The 23,001-nt window shown below is 53.1% G+C and overlaps 1 protein-coding gene and 1 non-coding gene across 2 annotated transcripts in view; one reads left to right on the top strand and one right to left on the bottom strand.

Moving 5' to 3' along the window:
* Positions 1–12,766, bottom strand: part of AGPAT3 (1-acylglycerol-3-phosphate O-acyltransferase 3) — an 82,253-nt gene extending 69,487 nt beyond the window's left edge. Inside the window, exon 1 of the mRNA XM_064380206.1 lies at positions 12,698–12,766. The gene's annotated coding sequence lies outside the window, so the exon portion shown is untranslated. The remainder of the gene's footprint in view (positions 1–12,697) is intronic.
* On the top strand, positions 326–428 carry LOC135276414 (U6 spliceosomal RNA). The gene has a single exon (XR_010343957.1). It is a non-coding gene; the product is annotated as a U6 spliceosomal RNA (small nuclear RNA).
* Positions 12,767–23,001: the final 10,235 nt, after the last annotated feature.

Genomic DNA, 23,001 nt, shown 5'->3' with positions numbered 1-23,001 from the left:
GACAAGACGAGCATCCTAGCATGCTGTGGGCGTTTGAAACAGGGAAGAAACGGACTAAAAAGGCGCAGCCACACTCTCTGGGAGGGCTGCAGATGTGGTCAGAGCCCCGCCTGCAGTGCACTCCCCTCCCTTCTCCCAGCTTCAGGTGACAACCAGGATCCTGTCCAGAGAGCCCCCCCAGACTCCAGGCACAGAGATGCAGATGCCTACACGGCACCCACACGGCACCCGAGCACCAGGAAACCCGGTTTGAAAACACCGTGGAACCAAAGTCCCATATCCAAGATCTTTAGACTATTTGGGAAGAAAACAGAGACACACACGCCTGCTTCAGCAGCACGTACACTAAAACTGGAACGAGGCAGAGAGGATGAGCGCGGCCCCTGCAGAAGGGCGACACACAAGTTCGTGAAGCGTTCCATGTTTTTGTCGGTGAGGATGCGGGGAACAGGGACACCTCTGTGCTGCTGGTGGGGATGTAAACAGGCACATCCGCCATGGAAAACAGCGTGGAGATTCCTCACAGCACTAAAAGTAGATCTACCATTCGGTCCAGCAGTCCCACTCCTGGGTATTGGTAGATACAGTGAATTCCAAGTTTCTCTTCAAAGAATCAGTGTGTCAGCATGTTCAGCTCTCTTATTTTTTAATTCTCCACTTTAAAGTTTAACTTCCTTGTAGGTTCAGTAAACAACCTTTTCCACCGGTTCTAATCAGTAGCTCACATCTGTTCCCCTGGTTCCCTGCCCCATCCTGACTCATCCCCAGGTCACCTGCTTTGGTCACTGCTTTGACCCCTAGCTACCTGCTCTGACTTGTCCCATAACCGTCCTTCCTGCCAAACTACCCACCCCGTCATTCCAGCTCGTACCCCTGCTCACTTTAAAACAGCCAACAGGAATTAGCTTAGACTGTGCGGTCTAACCCTGGCCAACGGGGAATGACACAGCGGCAGGACTCCCTGCACCAGGGATAGGAACCCCTTCCCCACCTCGTCCAAGGTGCGCTCGCTGCCCCATCTGTGAGCCACACTCTTCTACAGAAGTAAATTGTCTTAGGCCGGGGGCAGTGGCTCACACTGGTAATCCCAGGACTTTGGGAGGCCGAGGAGGGCGGATTACAAGGTCAGGAGCTCGAGACCAGCCTGGCTAACATGATGAAACCCCATCTCTACTAAAAATACAAAAATTAGCTGGGTGTGGTGGCACATTCCTGTAATCCCAGCTACTCAGGAGGCTGAGGCAGGAGAATCACTTGAATCTGGGAGGCGGAGGTTGCAGTGACCCAAGATTGCACCATTGCACTCCAGCCTGGGTAACAGAGCAAGGCTCTGTCTCAAAAAAAAAAAAAAAAAAACTTAATCAAGAAAATAGAGAATAAAAATATACAAATTAAGAAAAGAGTAGGGGCTGGATGCAGTGGCCCATGCCTGTAATCCCAGCACTTTGGGAGGCTGAGGCAGGTAGATCACTTGAGCTCAGGAATTTGAGACTGGTCTGGCCAACATGGTGAAACCCCATCTCTACTAAAAACACAAAAATTAGCCGGGCATGGTGGCACATGCCTGTAATGCCAGCTACTCAGGAGGCTGATGTGGGAGAATCATTTGAATCTGGAGGTTGCAATGAGCTGAGATCACGCCACTGCACTCCAGCCTGGGTGATAAATGGAGACTTTGTCTCAAAAAAAGCAAAAAAAGAAAAAGAGAAAATAATCATCAAAATAAAATAATTAAAAAAAAAAAACAAATAATTGCACATCTCTATGTAAATAAATTTGAAAATCTAGATAAGGTAGATAATTTTCTAGGAGAAAAATTAATTATAAAGTGGCCATGGAAAAGATAGTTTAAACAGAATTATCTTTATGGAAGTTTATAAAATTAGGAAAGACCTGTTTTTACAGAATTAAAATATCTGAGTGCTAGTCGTGGCAGCTCAGGCCTGTGAGACCAGCTCTTCGGGAGGCTGAGCTGAGAGGACTCCTTGAAACCAGGAGTTCAAAACCAGCTTGGGCAACATAGCAAGACCCCCACCTCTACAAAACATTTAAAAATTAGCTGGGCATGGTGGGGCACACCAGCTACTCAGAAGGCTGAGGCGGGAGGATTGCTTGAGCCCAAGAGTTCAAGGCTGCAGTAAGCCAAGGTCACACCACTGCACTCCAGTGGGCAAGACACTGAGACTTCATCTGTAAAAAAGAAAAAAAAACTCTACATGGAATCTCTTATTTAAAAAAAAATTAAAATAAAAATAATTAAAATACCTATTAAACAGTTTTGTTAAATTTACTTCTAACAAAAAATACCACAGGCAGATGATTTCACAGGTGAATTCTACAAATCCTATGAGAATAGACTATTTTAACATTAATTAAACTTTCCCAGAACATAAAGAAGGAAGATGTCCCAATCCCTTTAATGAGGCAACGGTGACATAAAATTCACAAGGAGAAAGAGTGCAGAGGGAAGGGATGGAGGAAATTTGTCTAAATCACCGTCTCAAACTGTGGCATGAGGACCCCAGGGACCCCGGACCTCGCAGGCGGGGGTTCTGAGAGCCTCGCTTCACAGGCGCCTGGTCTCACCCGGCATAATTTTCTTTATGAGCCTCAACCACGACACAGCACAGCAGGCTGTTCACAGAGGCAGAGACGCATCAGCCGCGGCCTCTGAGGTCAGACATCAAAGAGACTGATGAAAATAGAAAACAGGACCACTCTCCTTCCTAATTTTGGAAACTATGGGTTTTCTTTATAAAAACTGGTTTATCCCAGGACACAGGAAAAAATACTTTTTGTACCCATTGGGTTTATTGCTGCTACTCTGAAATGAATTATGAAATATTTTTAAATGTTCTTAGCATTCATTTCTAACCTAGCGTATTTCAATACCATACTGGAAGTCTCTTGACGTCAGCACTCCTGGTATTCTGGATGGGATAACTCTGCTGTGGGGCCAGCTGTGCCCCAGGGCATTCGGCAGCCTCCCTGGTCTCTGCACATTCGATGCAGAAGTGGCTGCCCCCCCAGCAGCTACCAACTAAAATCATCTCCTGCCATTGCCAAATGTCCACCAGGTGACAAGGGGAGTCACCCCCCAGTTGAGGACCACAGGCTTGTAACTCAAAAGCAAATCTCTTTGGGGTCCTCAATAATTTTTTCTTAAGACAGAGTCTCACTCTGTCACCCAGGCTGGGGTGCAGTGAAGTGATCTCGGCTCACCGCAATCTCCACCCCTGGGGCTCAGGTGATCCTCCCATCTCAGCCTCACAAGCAGCTGGTACTAGAGGCATGCGCCACCATGCCTGGGTAATTTTTGTATTTTTTTAGAGACAGGATGTCGCCATGTTGCCCAGGCTGCTCTCAAATTTCTGAGTTCAAGCAATCCACCCACCTCAACCTCCCAAAGTGCCAGGATTATAGGTGTGAGCCACCACACCAGGCCCTCAATAATTTTTTTTTTTTTTGAGATGGAGTTTCACTCTTATTGCCCAGGTTGGAGTGCAATGGCGCGATCTCAGCTCACCACAACCTCTGCCTCCTGGGTTCATGCAATTCTCCTGCCTCATCCTCATGAGTAGCTGGGATGACAGATATGTGCCACCATACCTGGCTAATTTTGTATTTTTAGTAGAAACAGGGTTTCTCCATGTTGGTCAGGCTGGTCTCTAACTCCCAATCTCAGGTGATCCACCCTCCCTGACCTCCCAAAGTGCTGGGATTATAGGCGTGGGCCACTGTGCCTGGCCAGTAATTTTTTTTTTTTTTAGATGAAGTCTGGCTCTGATGCCCAGGCTGGAGTGCAGTGGCACAATCTCAGCTCACTGTAATCTCTGCCTGCTGGGTTCAAGCAATTCTCCTGCCTCAGCCTCCTGAGCAGCTGGGACCACAGGCGCGTGCCACCATGCCTGGCTAATTTTTATATTTGTAGTTGAGATGGGGTTTCACCACGTTGGTCATGCTGGTTTCGAACTCCTGACCTCGTGATCTGCCCGCCTCGGCCTCCCAAAGTTCTGGGATTACAGGCATAAGCCACTGCACCCAGCCCAACAATTTTTAAGAATGTAAAGAGCCCATAAGTTTGAGAACCACTGCTTTTCATATGACTATGAAGGCAAAAATTTCTTTAAAATTTAGCAAACAGAGCTAACAGCACATTAAAAAGCCAACACATACGTGATGACCAAGTGGATCTGTTTCATGAATGCAAGGATGGTTTGCTGTGAGGAAACTGACTAACAAAGTTCATTTGATTTTTTAACAAGAAGGTTTGACAGGCAACACAATAAAATTCAACCCTGCTTTCCAGTAAAAACACTCAGTAAAGCAGGGGCTGGTGCAAAATATTATACGTCCTCATTGTCTGCGTCCCCGAAGGGGACACATTCACTACTATTCCGGTCAGGTGCTCATTCACAGGCCACAGTGAGCATTTCACTCGCTGGGCAAATACTAGAGGTACCACGGTATATGTCAGGGACAGGCAGAGGGCCCTTTAGTGAAAGGCCAGCCTCACACTCGCACAGTGATGGAACAGTCACAGTAAATATACATTTCCAAACTGACTCCAGCCAGGACTTTACCAAAACATCATGACCACGTTTGCTTTATCCCAGGACACAGGAATGGTTTACTATAGAAAACCAATTAACGAGACTATTGACAGTAAGGATTAAAGGAGAGAAGCGACAGGATTGCTGCATTTAGTCTCAGGATAGGCAGGTGCTGAAGTCCATGGCCACGTACCACTGATTAAGAAAGAAGTCGGCATGAGGCCCCGTTTCTCAGGGCACTTCCTGCAGCCACTGGCATGGCGCGAATAAAGGAGGGACATAAAGATTAGACAGAACAGAGCAAGCTTTCATCATTTGTACATGACACGATCGTCTGCACAGAAAATCCACACGTTCCTGGTAGCCAGAGCACACAGGGGCGCCCGCGGGGGCAGGCTGCCATCCTCGCCAGGTCCGCCCCATGGCCAGCGGCTTCCTGGGGAGACATTCATCCTCACTGGGAGGGGCGAGGAAGGGAGACAAGGCCACACTAGGAAGGACACGTGGCTCACACAACCCTTGCCCCGTGGCCCCAGCGTTGTCCTCTGCCACCGTGGCAGGCTGGGCTGAAGGAACACGGTGGTCCCATCCAGCTCAGGCCTGTGTGTTGCTGTGGACACACCTCCTGATTCCAATTCCCATGGAAGTGATGAGGAGAACACTGAGGGCAATGCCCAAGCCGAGCCTGTGAGGACTAAGATACCCCCAGGCTCCCCGTGCCACCATGCCCGTGAGTCCATGGAGTTCCACCAGGAACCCCGACATAAAGCCAGACTGACGCGGCAAGACGTGCTGGGGTCCGGCCCGGCAGCTCCAGGGGCAGCTTTGCTTTGAATTCCATTCACCAAGAAGTAAGGGGGTACCAGGCAGGCAGTGTCTGAGAAAAGACACAGATGCAGACACACAGCAGCCTCGTGACCAGGCACGGTCAGACGAAGGCCACCGCCCCCGTCTCTGCTGCCCTGCACTTCAGAGGACCGCAGGGGAGCGGCCAGCTAGTGAAAGCAGGCAACCCGGTCAATACAACACGCAGAAATGTACATGCTCAGAACCTTTACCTGTGCTCCAACAGGAGGAAGCCTGTGCAGGATGCTCCAGAGCACAGCGACTCCGCAGTGGAAAAGGAGTCTGCAGCCCCGGCCACGGAGCACCCAGGGCCTCCTTGCCACCTTTTGAACTTAGGAACAGAGCCAGAGAGAAAGACAGAAGCAGCAGGCAGGAGGCAAAGTCCGCCTTCCAGCGAGGCGGCATCTGGGCCAGGCGGAGCCAACCAGAGGCCAGGGAGCTGCAAGGGCCAGTGCCACACTCTTCCCGGCCAGGCCTCGCTGCGCTGGACAGGACAGGCCGCTCTGACCCCGCCCAGCCCATGATATAGGAGACAAGAGCGCAGTTCTAGGACAGTTTCCAAACCACACGCACACATTTCCAGTCTTGAAAGCACACTCTGGTTCCGGGAGATTGATAATCAACTGTGCTGTGATACCATCACACAGACAGTTCTTATGCACACGTGTGTGTGTCTATAGGAATCTCTTTAGGACACGCATAAAAAAAGGAAGTCCTTCTTTAAATAAAGTAGATCTATGTGTGGTGAAAGTTTCCCAAAACAAGTCAAAATCAGGTTACGCAGAGAGAAGTCATGACGTGTAAGTGCATTTTTGGAAGCTGTGTGTGTGTACACATGTTCTTATGTGTATTTTTTATAAACTCTAGAAGGATAAACCACAAAGCACTTACAGTGGTTCCCTCCAGGAAAAAGAGTGGGATTTGGGATGGAGCAAAGAATGCAATTTTAATTATTAGCTTTGGCTACATGTTTAATTTTCATAGGCGTGTGTTACTTTTGTAATGAAGATGTGAATATCAAATGGAAACCTGTGTGCACATTAACCTCCAACCCTCCGTCTCTGGTGCTTGAAACAGCACAATCTTGTCCTCAACACTGATGAGATTTGTTTCTCCTAAGAAAAAAGCTTCCCTTGCAGAATACCTGACTTCACGAGACACAGCTTGGCAGATCAAAGTCTGAACCCTTTGCTCTCCCCTCGTATACAGCACACATCAGAGCCACAGATAATTCCTCCTCCAACGCACAGCAAAAGGGTGAGAGCCACACAGTGGCCGGGAACACCCACCACCTGCAGTCCCCGCGGGCGTACAGCACGCTGGCTTTCTCTTGCTTCCAGAGGGAAGGCCGTCCGTTCTGGGCCCTCCCCTCCACCTGTCCTTCACCTCACTGTGTTAGGACCCGAGACCGCTGCTGGCAGTATGCGCGGCCACAGCTGCTGGGAGACACCTGTGCTCCACTCCTCCAGGGCATCGGCCACCAATCTCTGCAGCCTAGCACCCTCTCACGGGCGCAGGGCCAGCCTGGCACAAACCCTCGGCTGCCATCAGGGCCAAAAAGGCATTCCCCAGAAATAGCCCAGGAACGCAGAGGGGGGTCATCTCTATCCGCCTCTGTCCTCCATGTCCCAGAGGTGGGTGTGAGTCACACCCTGCAGGCTCCCCTCGCTCGAGAATGCACGAACAGGGGGATCCCAGACACAGGTCACGCTGAGGGTGTTCACACCACACACCGGCCTCACTTCTCCGGGATGTGTCCTAAGTCTCCTACACTCCCAGCCCAGGGTGCCCTGGGGGCTACGATGCATGGACCTGGGGGCTTACTCCTCAACCCCACCGTCTCCATGATGAGCCCTGGGCCCCCCTCCCCGCCTCCCCGCACCCACCCCCCGCGGGGTTAGCATTCAGGTAGACCCTGCAGGAAGGTGAATAATGCTCAGGATGGGAGCCCAGGGCTCCCATACAGCTCCCCCTGAAGCTGAGAACAAAGCCCCACCCAGTGGCTCCTTGGAGATCCACAGCCAGCCTGCAGGCCTGGGAGCCAGGCTCTCTCGCAAGGAGGGCAGAGCCAGGAGGGACGAGACCTGAAACAAATATGATGGGAAGGCACCGTCCCGATCCCTTTTGTTATCCAAGAAAGACTCAAGAACACTTTAAAATCCTCTTAAAACGTGTATCGAAAGTGAGTGGTTCACGCCTGCCATGAAGGGGACGCGGACGAAGGGGCCTGTGGCTTCTGAGGAAGCCACCCCGAGTGATGTCAGAGGATTGGCCAGTGGGGCCCTCGAAGCACCCAGGCCGGGGAGGAGCCTTTCCTGAAGTTGGAAGAAGTTCCTTATCAGGCAACGTTTGTTATACAAAGAAAAACCAGCAAGTAAAAACCAAAAGGGAAGAACGAAGTCCCATTGAGCTGAGGCCCGGCTGCTCCCGGGTCCTTCCCACCGGGCTCTCTCTCCAGGGCAGGGCTGGTTGTGACGGGGGTACGGCAGGACCCGGGAGCAGAAGACTCAGGCCAACCTCAGAGCACAGCAGGGGCATCAGGACCGCGTGAGCTGAGCCTGAGCCTGAATCCTCATCCAAAAAATGCAAACGACACGGTTCGCTCCACAGGGAGGGAAGGAAATGAGATGACGAGGGACTTCTGCAGCCTGGAGCTGGCAGGCCACCACACTGACGCAGAATGGGCTTTGATCTCACCCTCGCCAGCCAGTGTCCTCTGCAATTAGCCTTTTCTTAAAGAACCACGGCTTTAAGAGCTGCAGATGCTCCACAGTCCTGAACCCGGAGCTGAAGGCCATAGGCCCCCTCTCGTCTCCTGGTGCTGCCCCACGGGCCCCTGCCCCGCTCCCCCAACCCCACACCCTTACCTTCTGTCTACCCAAGAGCTGGGCTCCTGCCTATTTCACAGACCGGTCACCAAGGCCCAGGAAAGCAAATGCTTCATTGTGAATCATGCGGCGAGTCATACACAGCGGGCTCCATAACCTCCCAGCCCGCATGCTCCCTGATGGGACACCTCTGTGATGGAGAGGAGAGGGGCTGGACGCACAGGTCAGGCTGGCAGGTGGCCGTGTGTGAACATGGCTGGTGTTGCACTCAGGGCAGCTGTTCCTTCCCCGCAGTCCTCAGGGCCGGGGATGACCAACCCCAACAAAGTTGCCAGCTCTAGATGTCACCAAATTAACCTCAAGCCCTGGTAGCTTGTGCTTTCGGGCACAAGTGAAGCTTGCCCAGTGCCTCATACCCACCTTGGAAATCTCACTCCAGCTTTGGGACACAAACGCATTTTCCCATATAATCTAGGCTCTGAAGCATTGAGGTCTTCCAGCACACAGAACGCAAAAGCGCCCCCGGGGTGCCTGAGCCAGCGCCCTCCTCCCAAGACAGCCGTCCCTGTGCTCCTATGTGGATGGAAACTGCTCTGTCCCCGGGTCTGCAGCACAGGGAGCCGTGCGACACCCAGGCAGGGGAAGTGTCAAACGTGGGGCCTTAGCATGGCATCGGTCTGCCGGGGTTTCGGGTTTGGGTGTTGTTGCTTTTTAGGTCTGCTGTTTTGTAGAAGCTCATATTGTCACAGAGGGAGTCAGATGAAACTGAAAACGTAAGCTCTTGTGACGCTTCCATGGTGCGATTTTACGGGAAACTTTTTGGTAAAGTGTAACAAATACAGAGAAGGGCGCAAATCTTTAGTGAGCGGCTGGACGAAATTCCACAGATGGTCCAGTCTGACCAGCACCCAGACAAATCCCACCATTTTCAGAGGCCAAGGCAGGTGGATCGCTTGAGCCCAGGAGTTCAAGACCAGCCTGGGCAACATGGCTAAACCCCATCTCTATTTAAAAAAAAAAAAAAATTAACCGGGTGTGGTGGCACATGCCTATGGTCCCAGCTACTGGGAGGCTGAGGTGGGAGGACCACTTGAGCCCAGGAGAGTTGAAGGCTGAAGTGAGCTGAGATCATGCCACTGAGGTCCAGCCTGGGAGACAGAGCAAGACCCTGAGGAAGGAAGGAAGAAAGGAAGGAAGAGAGGGAGGGGAAGGAGGGAGGAAGGAGAGGGAGAGGAAGGAAGGAAGGAAGGGAGGGAGGGAGGGAGGGAAGGAGAGAGGAAGAAAGAAAAAAACAGCCCCTGGGCCTCCTTTGCCTCCTGCTCCCCTGCCCCCCAGGTCCGCCTGCCTCTGAGCTGCATGCATATGAGCCTTGCACACGTGCTGACCCACTGCGCTGCTTCCACCCAGCATATGGGTGTAAGCTCGCCCAGGCAGAGGGGGCTGTCTCCACGCACCTCATCCCAAGCTGCTCCCTGGGCAGATCCACAGCAGCGTGTCCACCCAGAGTCCACCTCCTCAGAGCACACGGGTCTGATGAACACAGCGCCCATGACGCTCTCAGGCCTGGCTGTGGGTTCACGCCCCAGAGGGGAGCTGCTGGGTCACAAGCCATGGGTTTGCTCCGCTTTAGAAGTTATGGTCCAAGAGTTTTCCAAAATGAAGAGGTCAAGTCACAGCCACCACAAGGAACGAGCCCTCCATCACGCCGCATCCCACCTCCTCAACAGCGCGGGTCCCATCTGCCTCGCTGGTTTTAGCCAATCCACTGACTGTGCAGTCATACAACATTTCTGGTTTTAAAAGCTCATTTCTCTGATAACCAACTAGGTTGCATGCCTTTTCTGGTGTTTATTAGATATTGGACACCTTTTGAGAGGTGCTGGTACAAGTCACAAGCAAATGTTTTGCTATAGATTTCGTTATTAATGCCACCAGCCTGGGCGGGGGGCTCGTTTGTTGAGTTTTGCAATCTTTCCTGCCTCCCAAAAGTGCTACGTGGTGTGCCCCATAACTGACGGCCACCCGGTTTTGTGAGTGTCGTTACTCGTGCTGAAAGCTCGGTTGTAAATCTGATTCGGGTCGTTCTGCAGCTATTACTGGACCCCAAAGACACGATGTTTCCAACCTGCCCTTCTTCCCATTCTTTTTCCCAGACCTCAGGTGTTACAGAACCGTGATGTCCCTGTCCCCAGAAAGGGGACAACAAAAATCAAGCCGACGACCATCCTCATCTTCTTGAAATGTCCTCTTACTGGGAGAGGTCTGCTGATGCCTGGCACACCTTGGCCAGTTTCTCCCCTAAAAGCAAAACCTCCCCCGGGCACCACACACTGCACTTCACAGATCCGAAGTCCCCGGCCCCCCAGCCCTTGCTGGAGGCCTTCCCGCAGCCCACCGTCACTGCAGAAGCCCATGCCCCACTCTCAGCCCGGAGTACAGCCCAACAATGACCAAAGGAAACGCAGAAGAATGGGGATGCGGAAGCTCAGCCAGGGGACACAAGATAAGTCAAGTTTCTTTTGAGCAGAACGGCAATTTGCAACAATTTAACAGTTTAAGCCACAGGCAAAGTATTAAATCAACAATGAGCAAAAGCAGCAAGTAAACATCTGTGAATTCAGAATGTTAGAGAGGCGAGCTCCGAGTGCCAGTCAGCTGGGAGCAGCCGCCGTGTCTTTATGGCATCATTAGTATCTTTATCGTATCCGCTCAAATAAGTAGTCTTAATAAAAACTCGAGCGCGGTGGCTCACGCCTGTAATCCCAGCACTTTTGGGGGCCAAGGGGGGCAGATCATGAGGTCAAAAGATCGAGACCATCCCGACTAGCATGGTGAAATCCCATCTCTACTAAAAATATAAAAATTAGTTGGGCATGGTGGTGCGTGCCTATAGTCCCAGCTACTCAGGAGGCTGAGGCAGGAGAATTGCTTGAACCCAGGAGGTGGAGGTTGCGATGAGCCAAGATCATACCACTGCACTCCAGCCTGGGTGACAGAGTGAGACTCCGTCTCAAACAAATGAAAAAACAAAAAGAGACACTAAACACAGTCACTTTAATTTGAAAACTAAGGAAGCATTCAGCACCCGGCCCACACGGTCAGTGACACTGTTTGAAGTCAGCCGTGACTGCACCTTCAAAAGCCCGAGCTTGGCGTTGGTCACGTCAGCCCTGCTCACGTTTACCTGCTCACATTTGTGTTTATCAAATGGTAGCTTTGGACACCCTCAGTGTGTGATGATGACACAGGAGGCTTAGCCTGCCTCCCAAGAGCTGGGCCTGTGAGTTTCACCTGGGAGCCTCGGAACATCAGGGATGGGATTTGCTCTCCACCAACAGCATCTGGAGGAGAGAAACCTCCCAGGTCCAAAGCAACCACAGCGGGAGAAGGACTCGGGGTCCAGGCCCACCTGGAAGGGACCTGCAGCCTGATCAGCCACAGCGGCAGGCCTGGGAACAGGCATGGGACCCATGGGAGCAGTGGGCAGGAACCCTACAAGGACCGGCCATGGGAGCACAGGAGGAGCTGCCCCATCCCTGGGCCCACCACCCGGTGACTGAATAGCCGGGCAACTCTGTGTGTCAGCCAAACCCAGGGCTTCTGGAGGAGAGTGGCCCCCAGGAGCAGGGCACCAACCCCCTTTTCCACAGTGGAAAAGGAGTCGGAATAGGGCACTGCCCCCCAGGAGCAGGGAGGAGCTGCCCCATCCGTGGGTCCACCCGGTGACTGAAGAGCCTCAGCCAGCTGAGCTCCCCACGGGGACCGTGCAGCTGACCCCAGGCCCCATGTCTGCCCCATCCTAAACAGACAGCTCCCAGCCAGTCTCCGGGAGACGGGTGGACTTCCTGGACTGCTAACAGAGCCAGGGCAGCCCTGTGAGGTGACCCCCATGCCCTCTGTGCCCTGGTAGGCACCTCAGTCCAGCGGCATTTGTAGCTCAGCCCCTCTGAGCTCAGCTCATCCCTCACAGGAAGAGAACAAAGTTACTTGAACTTTCTCGTCTGGGTTTTGGACAAATGAGAAGAGATCATAATAAATATTCTGTTAGCCATAGCAAAGGTTAAAATATATTCCCCTTTAAGAAAAAGTAATCAACGAGGCATCAAGGGCCAACACGGACCCCGACACTGGACAGACAGGCACACACAGGCACACACACACAGACACACAGACACACACATACAGACACACACACAGACACACACACAGACACACATTGACACACACACAGACACACACAGACACACAGACACACACACATAGACACACACACACAGACACACACACAGACACACACACAGACACACACAGACACAGACACACACAGACACACACACAGACACACACACAGGCACACACACACAGAGACACACACACAGACACACACACACAGAGACACACACAGACAGACACACACACACACACACACACACACGGCGCCCTGTGTCGGGCAGCCTCGCTGCCACTCACCAAGGCACAAGGTCAGCAGAGCCAGTGGGAGCAGCTGTCCTCAGGGCTTCCAGTTGGACCAGCCTGAAAGTGAAAGGCACACATATCAACGTGCTTGTGCAGGACTGGAAAGACGCGTGTGACCAAACACGTGCAGCCACTTTACGACCCGAAAGGCTGCATGTCAGGGAACCTGACGAGCACACATTAGCATCCTTTCCCGAACAACCAAACACTCCGCAACTTACACATCAGGGTCAAGGCTATTGAGGGCGTCGCTGGCACACTGCTTCCCACTGCCTGGCCAGGAGGCCCGACAGATGGCTCATAAATGAACAGTCCCCGAGCCGCCAGAGGCCACACCCCAGGAAGGACACAGGAAAGCGACTCAGCCCCCTGCAGGCTCTTGGAACAGTGGGACCACCTCGGGCCGTCCGGATGCCACAATTCCTGCGACAGCTACACCAGCCTCCTGTGCTCTCCCGCTCCTCCCAAAGCCCTGCCAGCCTCCTGTGCATTCCCGCTCCTCCCAAAGCCCCGCCAGCCTCCTGTGCGCTCCCATTTCTCCCCAAAGCCCCGCCAGCCTCCTGTGCGCTCCCACTTCTTCCCAAAGCCCTGCCAGCCTCCTGTGCTCTCCCGCTCCTCCCAAAGCCCCGCCAGCCTCCTGTGCGCTCCCACTTCTCCCCAAAGCCCCGCCAGCCTCCTGTGCTCTCCCGCTCCTCCCAAAGTCCTGCCAGCCTCCTGTGCATTCCCGCTCCTCCCAAAGCCCCGCCAGCCTCCTGTGCGCTCCCATTTCTCCCCAAAGCCCCGCCAGCCTCCTGTGCGCTCCCATTTCTCCCCAAAGCCCCGCCACCCTCCTGTGCGCTCCCGCTCCTCCCAAAGCCCCGCCAGCCTCCTGTGCTCTCCCGCTCCTCCCAAAGCCCCGCCAGCCTCCTGTGCGCTCCCACTTCTCCCCAAAGCCCCGCCAGCCTCCTGTGCTCTCCCGCTCCTCCCAAAGCCCCGCCAGCCTCCTGTGCGCTCCCACTTCTCCCCAAAGCCCCGCCAGCCTCCTGTGCTCTCCCGCTCCTCCCAAAGCCCCGCCAGCCTCCTGTGCTCTCCCGCTCCTCCCAAAGCCCCGCCAGCCTCCTGTGCTCTCCCGCTCCTCCCAAAGTCCTGCCAGCCTCCTGTGCGCTCCCGCTCCTCCCAAAGCCCCGCCAGCCTCCTGTGCGCTCCCACTTCTCCCCAAAGCCCCGCCAGCCTCCTGTGCTCTCCCGCTCCTCCCAAAGCCCCGCCAGCCTCCTGTGCTCTCCCGCTCCTCCCAAAGCCCCGCCAGCCTCCTGTGCTCTCCCGCTCCTCCCAAAGCCCCGCCAGCCTCCTGTGCTCTCCCGCTCCTCCCAAAGTCCTGCCAGCCTCCTGTGCTCTCCCGCTCCTCCCAAAGCCCCGCCAGCCTCCTGTGCGCTCCCACTTCTCCCCAAAGCCCCGCCAGCCTCCTGTGCTCTCCCGCTCCTCCCAAAGTCCTGCCAGCCTCCTGTGCATTCTCGCTCCTCCCAAAGCCCCGCCAGCCTCCTGTGCGCTCCCATTTCTCCCCAAAGCCCCGCCAGCCTCCTGTGCGCTCCCATTTCTCCCCAAAGCCCCGCCAGCCTCCTGTGCGCTCCCACTTCTTCCCAAAGCCCTGCCAGCCTCCTGTGCTCTCCCGCTCCTCCCAAAGCCCCGCCAGCCTCCTGTGCGCTCCCACTTCTCCCCAAAGCCCCGCCAGCCTCCTGTGCTCTCCCGCTCCTCCCAAAGTCCTGCCAGCCTCCTGTGCATTCCCGCTCCTCCCAAAGCCCCGCCAGCCTCCTGTGCGCTCCCATTTCTCCCCAAAGCCCTGCCAGCCTCCTGTGCGCTCCCATTTCTCCCCAAAGCCCCGCCAGCCTCCTGTGCTCTCCCGCTCCTCCCAAAGCCCCGCCAGCCTCCTGTGCGCTCCCATTTCTCCCCAAAGCCCCGCCAGCCTCCTGTGCGCTCCCATTTCTCCCCAAAGCCCCGCCAGCCTCCTGTGCTCTCCCGCTCCTCCCAAAGCCCCGCCAGCCTCCTGTGCTCTCCCGCTCCTCCCAAAGCCCCGCCAGCCTCCTGTGCGCTCCCACTTCTCCCCAAAGCCCTGCCAGCCTCCTGTGCTCTCCCGCTCCTCCCAAAGTCCTGCCAGCCTCCTGTGCATTCCCGCTCCTCCCAAAGCCCCGCCAGCCTCCTGTGCGCTCCCATTTCTCCCCAAAGCCCCGCCAGCCTCCTGTGCTCTCCCGCTCCTCCCAAAGCCCCACCAGCCTCCTGTGCTCTCCCGCTCCTCCCAAAGCCCCGCCAGCCGCAGCCCTGGGCTCCTCCAAAGTCCAGCCTGTAAGGCCGGCTGCCTCTCTGGGAGCACGGACGCACACCCCCCCCTCCGCTTTTTTTTCTTTCCGAAAGCTCAGACATGCTCAAGCAGGCTCATGCTCATGCATGCTCCCTTCTTCCCTTCTCGCACAGTCTCCCCTTAAAGAGCCCAGTACGCAAACAAGGACTTGTAACCCTAGCCTCTTGCTAACCAATAGCAGTCAAGTCTTAACAACCAATAGCAGCCGAGTAATTCAAACCAACAACAAGCCAAGTCCTAGGTAAAGGCTTGTAACTTACCCAATAGCAGTCTTGCTCTCCCACAACCAATCGAGCTCCTTCACTCCCTATGAAACCCCACGTCTGAGAGGAGTCCGCCTGACTTCTCCGGCCCCTCCTGTCGGACCGCAGAACCTCACCCGGGAGCCTGAATAAATTCCTTCATGTTGGATCTTTTCATGCTGGCCTCAGTTTCTTCATTTTAAACTCGGCGAGAACAGACCTTACAAGTGGTGCCAAAACCCGGGAGGAGTTGTAAGACCCCTCCTGGGGGAAACTGACTCCTCCACACCAAGCCGGACCAGGGAGCAGCCCTTTCACCGCAAGGTAAGACTTCTGTTGCCCACTATCCCTCCCGCTGCTTGCCTCGCCTCGTGGACTCCCTGCTCGCAATCGCGGCCGCGTCGGGGACTCCTCCTCTCTCGAGGACTGAGTGTAAGAGGGGACGTCCCTACACTCTTGTCTTCTCCCCGTGAGGGGCTTCTCAGGGTCAGGATTTTGAGGGAGACGTCCCCACTTTCCTGAACCCTCTTGTCCTCGGTGCTCGGTAAGCGTGGCCTGGGGTGCCTAGCCGCTCTTCTGACCACCCCCGCAGCAGCGATTGAGGTGTGGGTACTCAGAAGCCCCATTACCCCCCGGCTTATACCAAAAACCTCTATTTTAAATTTGGAACTAGCCCATTGGCATAAAGGCTCCGGTTAATTAAAAAACTGCATTTTCGGTTTCTCTCTCTCTCTCTCTTTCTCTCCTACTCAAAATGGCAATTGCTTCCTGCTCTTAGCTTTCTCTCTCCTAAAATGGTGGCCGTACCACGCCCTTAAGATGGCGGCCGCTTCTTGCTCTTAGCTTTCTCTTTCACCTAAGATGGCAGCCGTACCACACCCTTGAGACGGCGGCTGGACCACACCTTTAAGATGGCGGCCGGACCACACCCTTAAGATGGCGGCCGCTTCTTGCTCTTAGCTTTCTCTTTCACCTAAGATGGCAGCCATACCACACCCATAAGACGGCGGCTGGACCGCACCTCTAAGATGGCGGCCGCTTCTTGCTCTTAGCTTTCTCTTTCACCTAAGATGGCAGCCGTACCACACCCATAAGATGGCGGCTGGACCGCGCCCTTAAGATGGCGGCCGCTTCTTGCTCTTAGCTTTCTCTTTCACCTAAGATGGCAGCCGTACCACACCCTTAAGATGGCGGCTGAACCGCACCCTTAAGATGGCGGCCACTTTCTACCTTTTTATCTTTCTCCTTTTCTTCCTAATTCCAGTGCGAGTGAGTGAGTGAGTTTATGTGTAGTCCCACGGCCTAACAGCTACGGGGCTTGTGTGGGCCTCAACCCATGGTTCCACAGGGACGTCATAAGGCATAACGGTGATTCACCTCAGAGCTGTCTTACCGGACTTCCATCCTGAGGTGACCAGGACTGGGGATTATAGGGGTACACCTTAGCCAAGATGCCCCTGAAACATCCCTTGGGGACGTGGCTGGGAAGGCATCAGACTGGTCTCCCACCTGGGGGGCACCCACCCTTTGTCTGTCGCTTTTACATGTGTCTTTATTGTAGCCTCTAATTTGCCATGTGCCCTTTAATTTTCAAATAGCCCTAGCCCTGTCTCCCTTTACTTTCTTTCTCCTCATATTTACTGCTGCCGGAAAACTCCCTCAACCACGTCTTCAGGAAAAGAATATCTCTGCCTGTGGTGAGTGTAATACCTGTCCCCATCCCTTCCACGCTTTTGTCTGCCCTATAAAAGCCAACTATGGGGAACCAGAACTCCTGCATAGACCCCAAGTCGCCATTGGGATGCCTAGTCCAAAACCTCCCCAAACTAGGGCTTTCCATAAAAAAGAAAAGGCTGCTCTCCCTTTCCACCGTAGCCTGGCCACAGTATCCTCTAGACAATCAGTCCAAGTGGCCTCCGGAGGGCACATTCGACTTTAATGTCCTAACAGACTTGGATAGTTATTATAAAAAGAACGGTAAATGGCCAGAAATTCCATACGTGCTGGCTTTCTGGTATCTTTGTTCCTGTCCCACTCTCTGTTCCTCTTGTACCGCTGCTCAAGTACTCCTAGCCAAAGAAACCTCCTCCTGGTCCTTAGCCCTTCCACCCTCCTCCTCTTCCTCTTCCGACCCCAACGCGCCTGAGGAGCTCTCCTTTCCGCTGGCCCGACCTAATAATCCTCCGCCCAATGACAGACCTCAATCCCCCTCAGCTCCTCCACCTCCTAACCCCCCTTCTCCTAGTCCCAACGTGGCCTCTCCTGTTAGTGCACACACCCGTTCACACTGTGCTTCTAGCGACGAAGCCTCCCTCCTTTGCGAAGTGGCCGGAGCAGAGGGCATTGTCCGAGTGCACGTTCCCTTCTCCCTCTCTGATCTATCGGCCATTGAGAAACGCCTAGGATCTTTTTCCACCAACCCTACTGCTTACACCAAAGAATTCCGCTACCTTACTCAGGCATATGATTTAACCTGGCATGACACGTTTGTAATCCTATCCTCCACCCTCACCCCAGATGAGCATGACCGGATTTTTACAGTAGCCTGGGAACACACTAATCAGGTACACCTAACTGACAACCAGATGCCAGTAGGCGCGGCAGCGGTCCCCGAGGCTGATCCTAACTGGGATTATCAGGACGGTCGAGATGGCCGCCGCCACCGAGACCAGATGCTACAGTGCCTCCTGGCGGGCATGCAAAGCGTGGCCCAAAAGGTAGTCAATTATGATAGGTTAAGGGAAATAACTCAAGGACCCAGTGAAAACCCAGCCGCCTTCCTTGACCGCTTGACTAACGCTATGATCCTCCATACCCGGCTGGATCCGGCCTCCTTAGCAGGAGCTACAGTCCTAGTCACCCACTTTATTTCTCAGTCGGCGGCCGATATAAGGAGGAAACTTTAAAAAGCCGAGGAGGGCCCCCAAACTCCCATACGGGACCTGGTAAACATGGCATTTAAAGTTTTTAACGGCCGAGAGGATAAAGCTGAGGCCACCCGACAGGCCCACTTACGGCAGAAGGTAGGCCTCCAAACGCGAGCTCTTGTAGCAGCCCTGAGGCTGGCAGCCCCCCAGACATCCAGTGGGTGAGGTCCATCAAAACCCTTCCAAAGTGCTTCAAGGGCCCCGCCCGGGCCCTGTTTCAAATGTGGTCAAGAAGGACATTGGGGCCGGCAGTGCCCCCGTCCTCGTCCACCTCCCGGACCCTGCCCAAACTGCAAACAGACTGGACACTGGAAGGTTGATTGCCCATCCCGGACCACAGGCCCACTCCCCGCACCTCTATGTGAGGAGCAGGCCGGTCCGCAGGAAGCAATCCCTTCGTCTGAATTTCTTGGCCTTCTGGACGACTGACGTAGTCCGGACTCGAGGACCCCCATCACCCTTGCCAAGCCCAGGGTAATGCTGCAGGTAGCGGGTAAGTCCATTTCCTTTTTAGTGGATATAAGAGCTAACTATTTCTTCCTACTCAGGGCCTAGCGTACCCTCCCAGGTCTCAGTCCTTCTTTACTATTTCTCTACACTCTGAATCTTACTTTCTCTTTAAAAATCCTTCAGTCAGCCTTCATCCCACTTCTCTACTCAACTCGGCTACTTTGTTTCCTCTTCCATCCCATTCCCCCTCCCCAGCCCATTCCTGTCCTAAACTAATGGATGCATTTGTTACACATCAGAAGGGCCTGTCTAACCTTCCTCTCTCTAGCCCAGACCTTGCCTTTTTCTGTAAATGGGAGTTCAATAGTGACAGCCGAGGGGCGACAAAACGCGGCCCATGCAGTAGTCACAGATTCAGCCACCGTCGAGGCACGTCACCTCCCCAATGCACCTACAGCGTGGGGCCACCTTAACTAACTGACTCAGGCCCTCGAGATGAAGGTGACTGTTAATAATGGTGATGGTAATGAAAGTAATGATGATGAAGGTAATAATGGAGGTAACGATGAAGGTATGTTGTAGGTGACGACAGAGGCGATGGTGATGATGGTAACAGTGGTAATAATCATAATGAAGGTTATGGTGATGGTGATGATGGTAATGGTAGTGACGGTAAAGGTGACGATGCTGAAGGTGGTGATGATAAAGGTTGCAGTAATGACAGTGATGATGATAAGGGTGATAATGAAGGTGCAACCACCCCCAACCTTTCTCTTGGCTAATGCTAGTCAAAGCCATAAACTTCACTATTTGTTTTTATGTGCCTCCCTTAACAAACCTCCCTTAGCCGCAGTTCCCCTCCAGACCAGGTTCAGCCTGTCACAATATCTACGGGACCTGACACCACCTTAACAGGGATCCCGCTGTTCAAGGCACACTCCCAAGGTCTTTTCTTCTGCTACGGAACGACTGACAGCTCCAGCTGCAACACGACTGTAAAAGTAAGATCCACCCACTATGCACCTCCGGGAGGATACTTTCGGTGTAATGGGACCCTAAGGAAGGTTATAAATGCCTCCCTTCCCTCCCCCTGCGTACCTGTTACTCTAGTCCCACAGTTGAAGGTACATGGGCAAGCCGAGTTCCTATCCCTCCTTACGCCTCCCCGTTTGCTGAAACAAACGAGCTGTTTTCCTCCCTGTAGTAGTCGGCCTCTCTTTAGCATCATCTTTGGTAGCCGCTGGAATAGGAAGCGGAGCCATGGGCTACAGTGTCACTTCAGCCGCTCAACTAGAAGACAAGCTCTGTGTGGCCAATGAAGCATCAGCCGCCTCTCTGGCCGCCCTCCAGCGACAAATCACGTTGCTAGCCCAGGTAACTTTCCAAAACCGACAGGCTCTTGACCTACTGACAGCGGAAAAACGAGGTACTTGTATGTTTCTCCAGGAAGAATGCTGCTACTACATCAATGAATCAGGCCTAGTAGAGGAGAACATCAACACTCTCCACCATCTCCAGGAAGACCTCCGAAAAAAGCAAAATACAGGAGCCTTGTCCCTAAGCTGGTGGCACCCCATGCTCACCTGGCTAACCCCCATCATCACTCCTATCATTGTAACTGTTTGCTATTACTAATGGCCCTTTTTCTTCTCAGGTTCCTACAACCTCGTATGTGAGAAATTGGACGAGTGGCTGTTAACTAAATGCTGCTTCATCCCTTCGTCCGCTTCTCAGTCGAGGTACCAGCCAACTGACCTGCCCCCCTTACTTCGCCCCTATTCGGCAGGAAGTAGTCAGAAAGAGCGGCGCCCTCTATCTATCATCAAAAGGTCGGAATGTAAGGCCGGTTGCCTCTCCAGGAGCACGGACGCACACACCACCACCACCACCCCCCTCCTTTTTTTTCTTTCCGAAAGCTTGGATATGCTCAAGCAGGCTCATGCTCATGCATGCTCCCTTCTTCCCTTCTTGCACAGTCTCCCCTTAAAGAGCCCAGTATGCAAACAAGGACTTGTAACCCTAGCCTCTTGCTAACCAATAGCAGTCAAGTCTTAACAACCAATAGCAGCCGAGTCCTTCCAGCCAATAGCAGCCAAGTAACTCGAACCAACAACAAGCCAAGTCCTAGGTAAAGGCTTGTAACTTGCCCAATAGCAGTCCTGCTCTCCCACAACCAATGGAGCTCCCTCACTCCCTATAAAACCCCACATCTGAGAGGAGTCCGTGCGACATCTCCAGCCCCTCCTGTCGGACCGCAGAACCTCACCCGGGAGCCTGAATAAATTCCTTCGCATTGGATTTTTTCATGCTGAAGAACAGACCTTACACAGCCCAGCACCCCGCTAGCAGACCATTAGCCTGCCTGCCCCACAACCAGGAAAAAGCTCATCTTCGCTCATTTGTGTTAAATTGTGAAGTCCACGTAACATAAAATCTACCATGTTTAGGTGTGTGGTTCAGGGGCGTTACGTACATTCCCACTGCTGTGCAGCTAGCAGCCCTGTCCATTTCCAGAACTTCATCTTCCCAAGCAGAGACACTGTCCCCATTAAACACTGACTCCCCACCCCCTACAGCCCCAGCACCCACCATCCCACTTTATGTCTCTGTGAGTTCACCACTCTAGGGACCTCATTTAGTGGAATCATACACTATTTGCCCTTATGTGACTGGCTTATTTCACTCAGCATCATGTCCTCGAGCTCATCCACATGGTGGCAGCTGTCATCATGTCATTCACATTTAAGGCTGGATAATATTCCACCACAGACACTGGGCTAACGTTTCTGTTGCCCAGCCACAAATCCATATTTTGTTTTGTTTTGAGACAGGATTTCGCTCTGTCACCCAGGCTGGAGTCACAGTAACCCCATCACGGCTCACTGCAGCCTCGGTCTTCTGGGTTCAAGTGATTCTCCCACCTCAGCCTCCCAAGTAGCTGGGACGACAGGTGTGTGCCACTATGCCCAGATAATTTTTAAAATTTTTTTGTAGAGACAGCATTTTGCTATGTTGCCTAGGTTCATCTTGAGGATCCACCTGCCTCAGCCCCCCAAAGTGCTGGAACTACGGGTATGAGTCACCATCCCCTGTCCAAATGCTAACGTGATGTCTGGAGGCAGGGCCATTGGTAGGGGATTAGGCCAAGAGGGAGGAACCTCAAAAATGGGATGGGTGCCATTATGCAAAAAGACACAGCCAGCTGCTTCCTCTCTCTCTGCCATAGGAGGCACGACCAGGAAGAGGCCCTCACCAGGCCCCAAACCTACAAGCACCTTGACCTCAGACTTCCAGCCTCCAGAACCGTGAGGAATAAATGTCTGCCACTTAAGCCAGCCAGTCAGCGTTAATCTTTTTTTATAGCAGCCCAAACTGACAAGGACGATGTATATATCACCGATTTTTCTTCTATTAGTCTTACAGTTTCAGCGTTCACATTGAGGTCTATGATCCATTTTGAGTGAATGTGTAAATACAGCATAAAGCAGGGTGAAGGGTCACTGCTTTTGCAGATACGTGTCCAGTGTTGCTTTCCGGATTTTAAAGGGATTCCTCCATTGTCTTCAGACTGTACCGTTCTGATCAGAAGCGGGTTCTAATTTTTGTCTCTGTTCCTGTGTACGTGATAGCATTTGCCTCTGTCTGCTTTTAGGGTTCTCAGCAACTGGATGATGGTGTGTGCTGGGGTGAACGCCTTCGTGTTTCTTCTGTTTGAGATTTGTTGAGCTTCTTCGGAATGAGTTTGCATCAGATCTGGAAAAATTCTAGCCATTACTGTCTTCAGGTATTCTCCACCACACGCGCCTCTTTTCCGGAAATCAGTTTCATATGTCACTCAGCTCGACATGGCCCCAGTGATGCTCTGTCCATTTTTTTTTTTTTGTCTTTCTTTGTGTTTCATTTGATGAAGCACTGTGTCTTCAAGTCTACTGATCTCTCCTTCTGCAATGTCTAATCTACCATTAACCGCACTCAGCCTATTCTTCATTTCTAGAAGACTTATTTCGGTCTTTTTTCTTTTTGAGACAGTCTCACACTGTCACCCAGGCTGGAATACAGTGGTATGATCACAGCTCACTGCAGCCTCGACCTTCCTGGGCTCAAGCCATCCTCCTACCTCAACCTCCTAAGTAGCTGAGACCACAGGTGTGCACCAACACGCCCAGTTAATTTTTGTATTTTTCTGTACAGATAGTGTGTCCAGGGTGGTCTTGAACTCCTGAGCTCAAACAATCCTCCCACCTCAGTCCCACAACCTGCTGGGATTATAGGCATGAGCCATGATGCCCGGTTTTGGGTCTTCTGTTATATTTTCCATTTTGTCTTTATTTTTACCATATTTTCCCC

This window comes from Aotus nancymaae, unplaced genomic scaffold (assembly GCF_030222135.1).
Source record: "Aotus nancymaae isolate 86718 unplaced genomic scaffold, 86718_ANA_hifiasm-v0.15.2.pri h1tg000022l_1, whole genome shotgun sequence".
In the NCBI taxonomy this organism is placed as follows: Eukaryota; Metazoa; Chordata; class Mammalia; order Primates; family Aotidae; genus Aotus; species Aotus nancymaae.
This window is presented reverse-complemented; position numbering and strand designations above follow the sequence as displayed.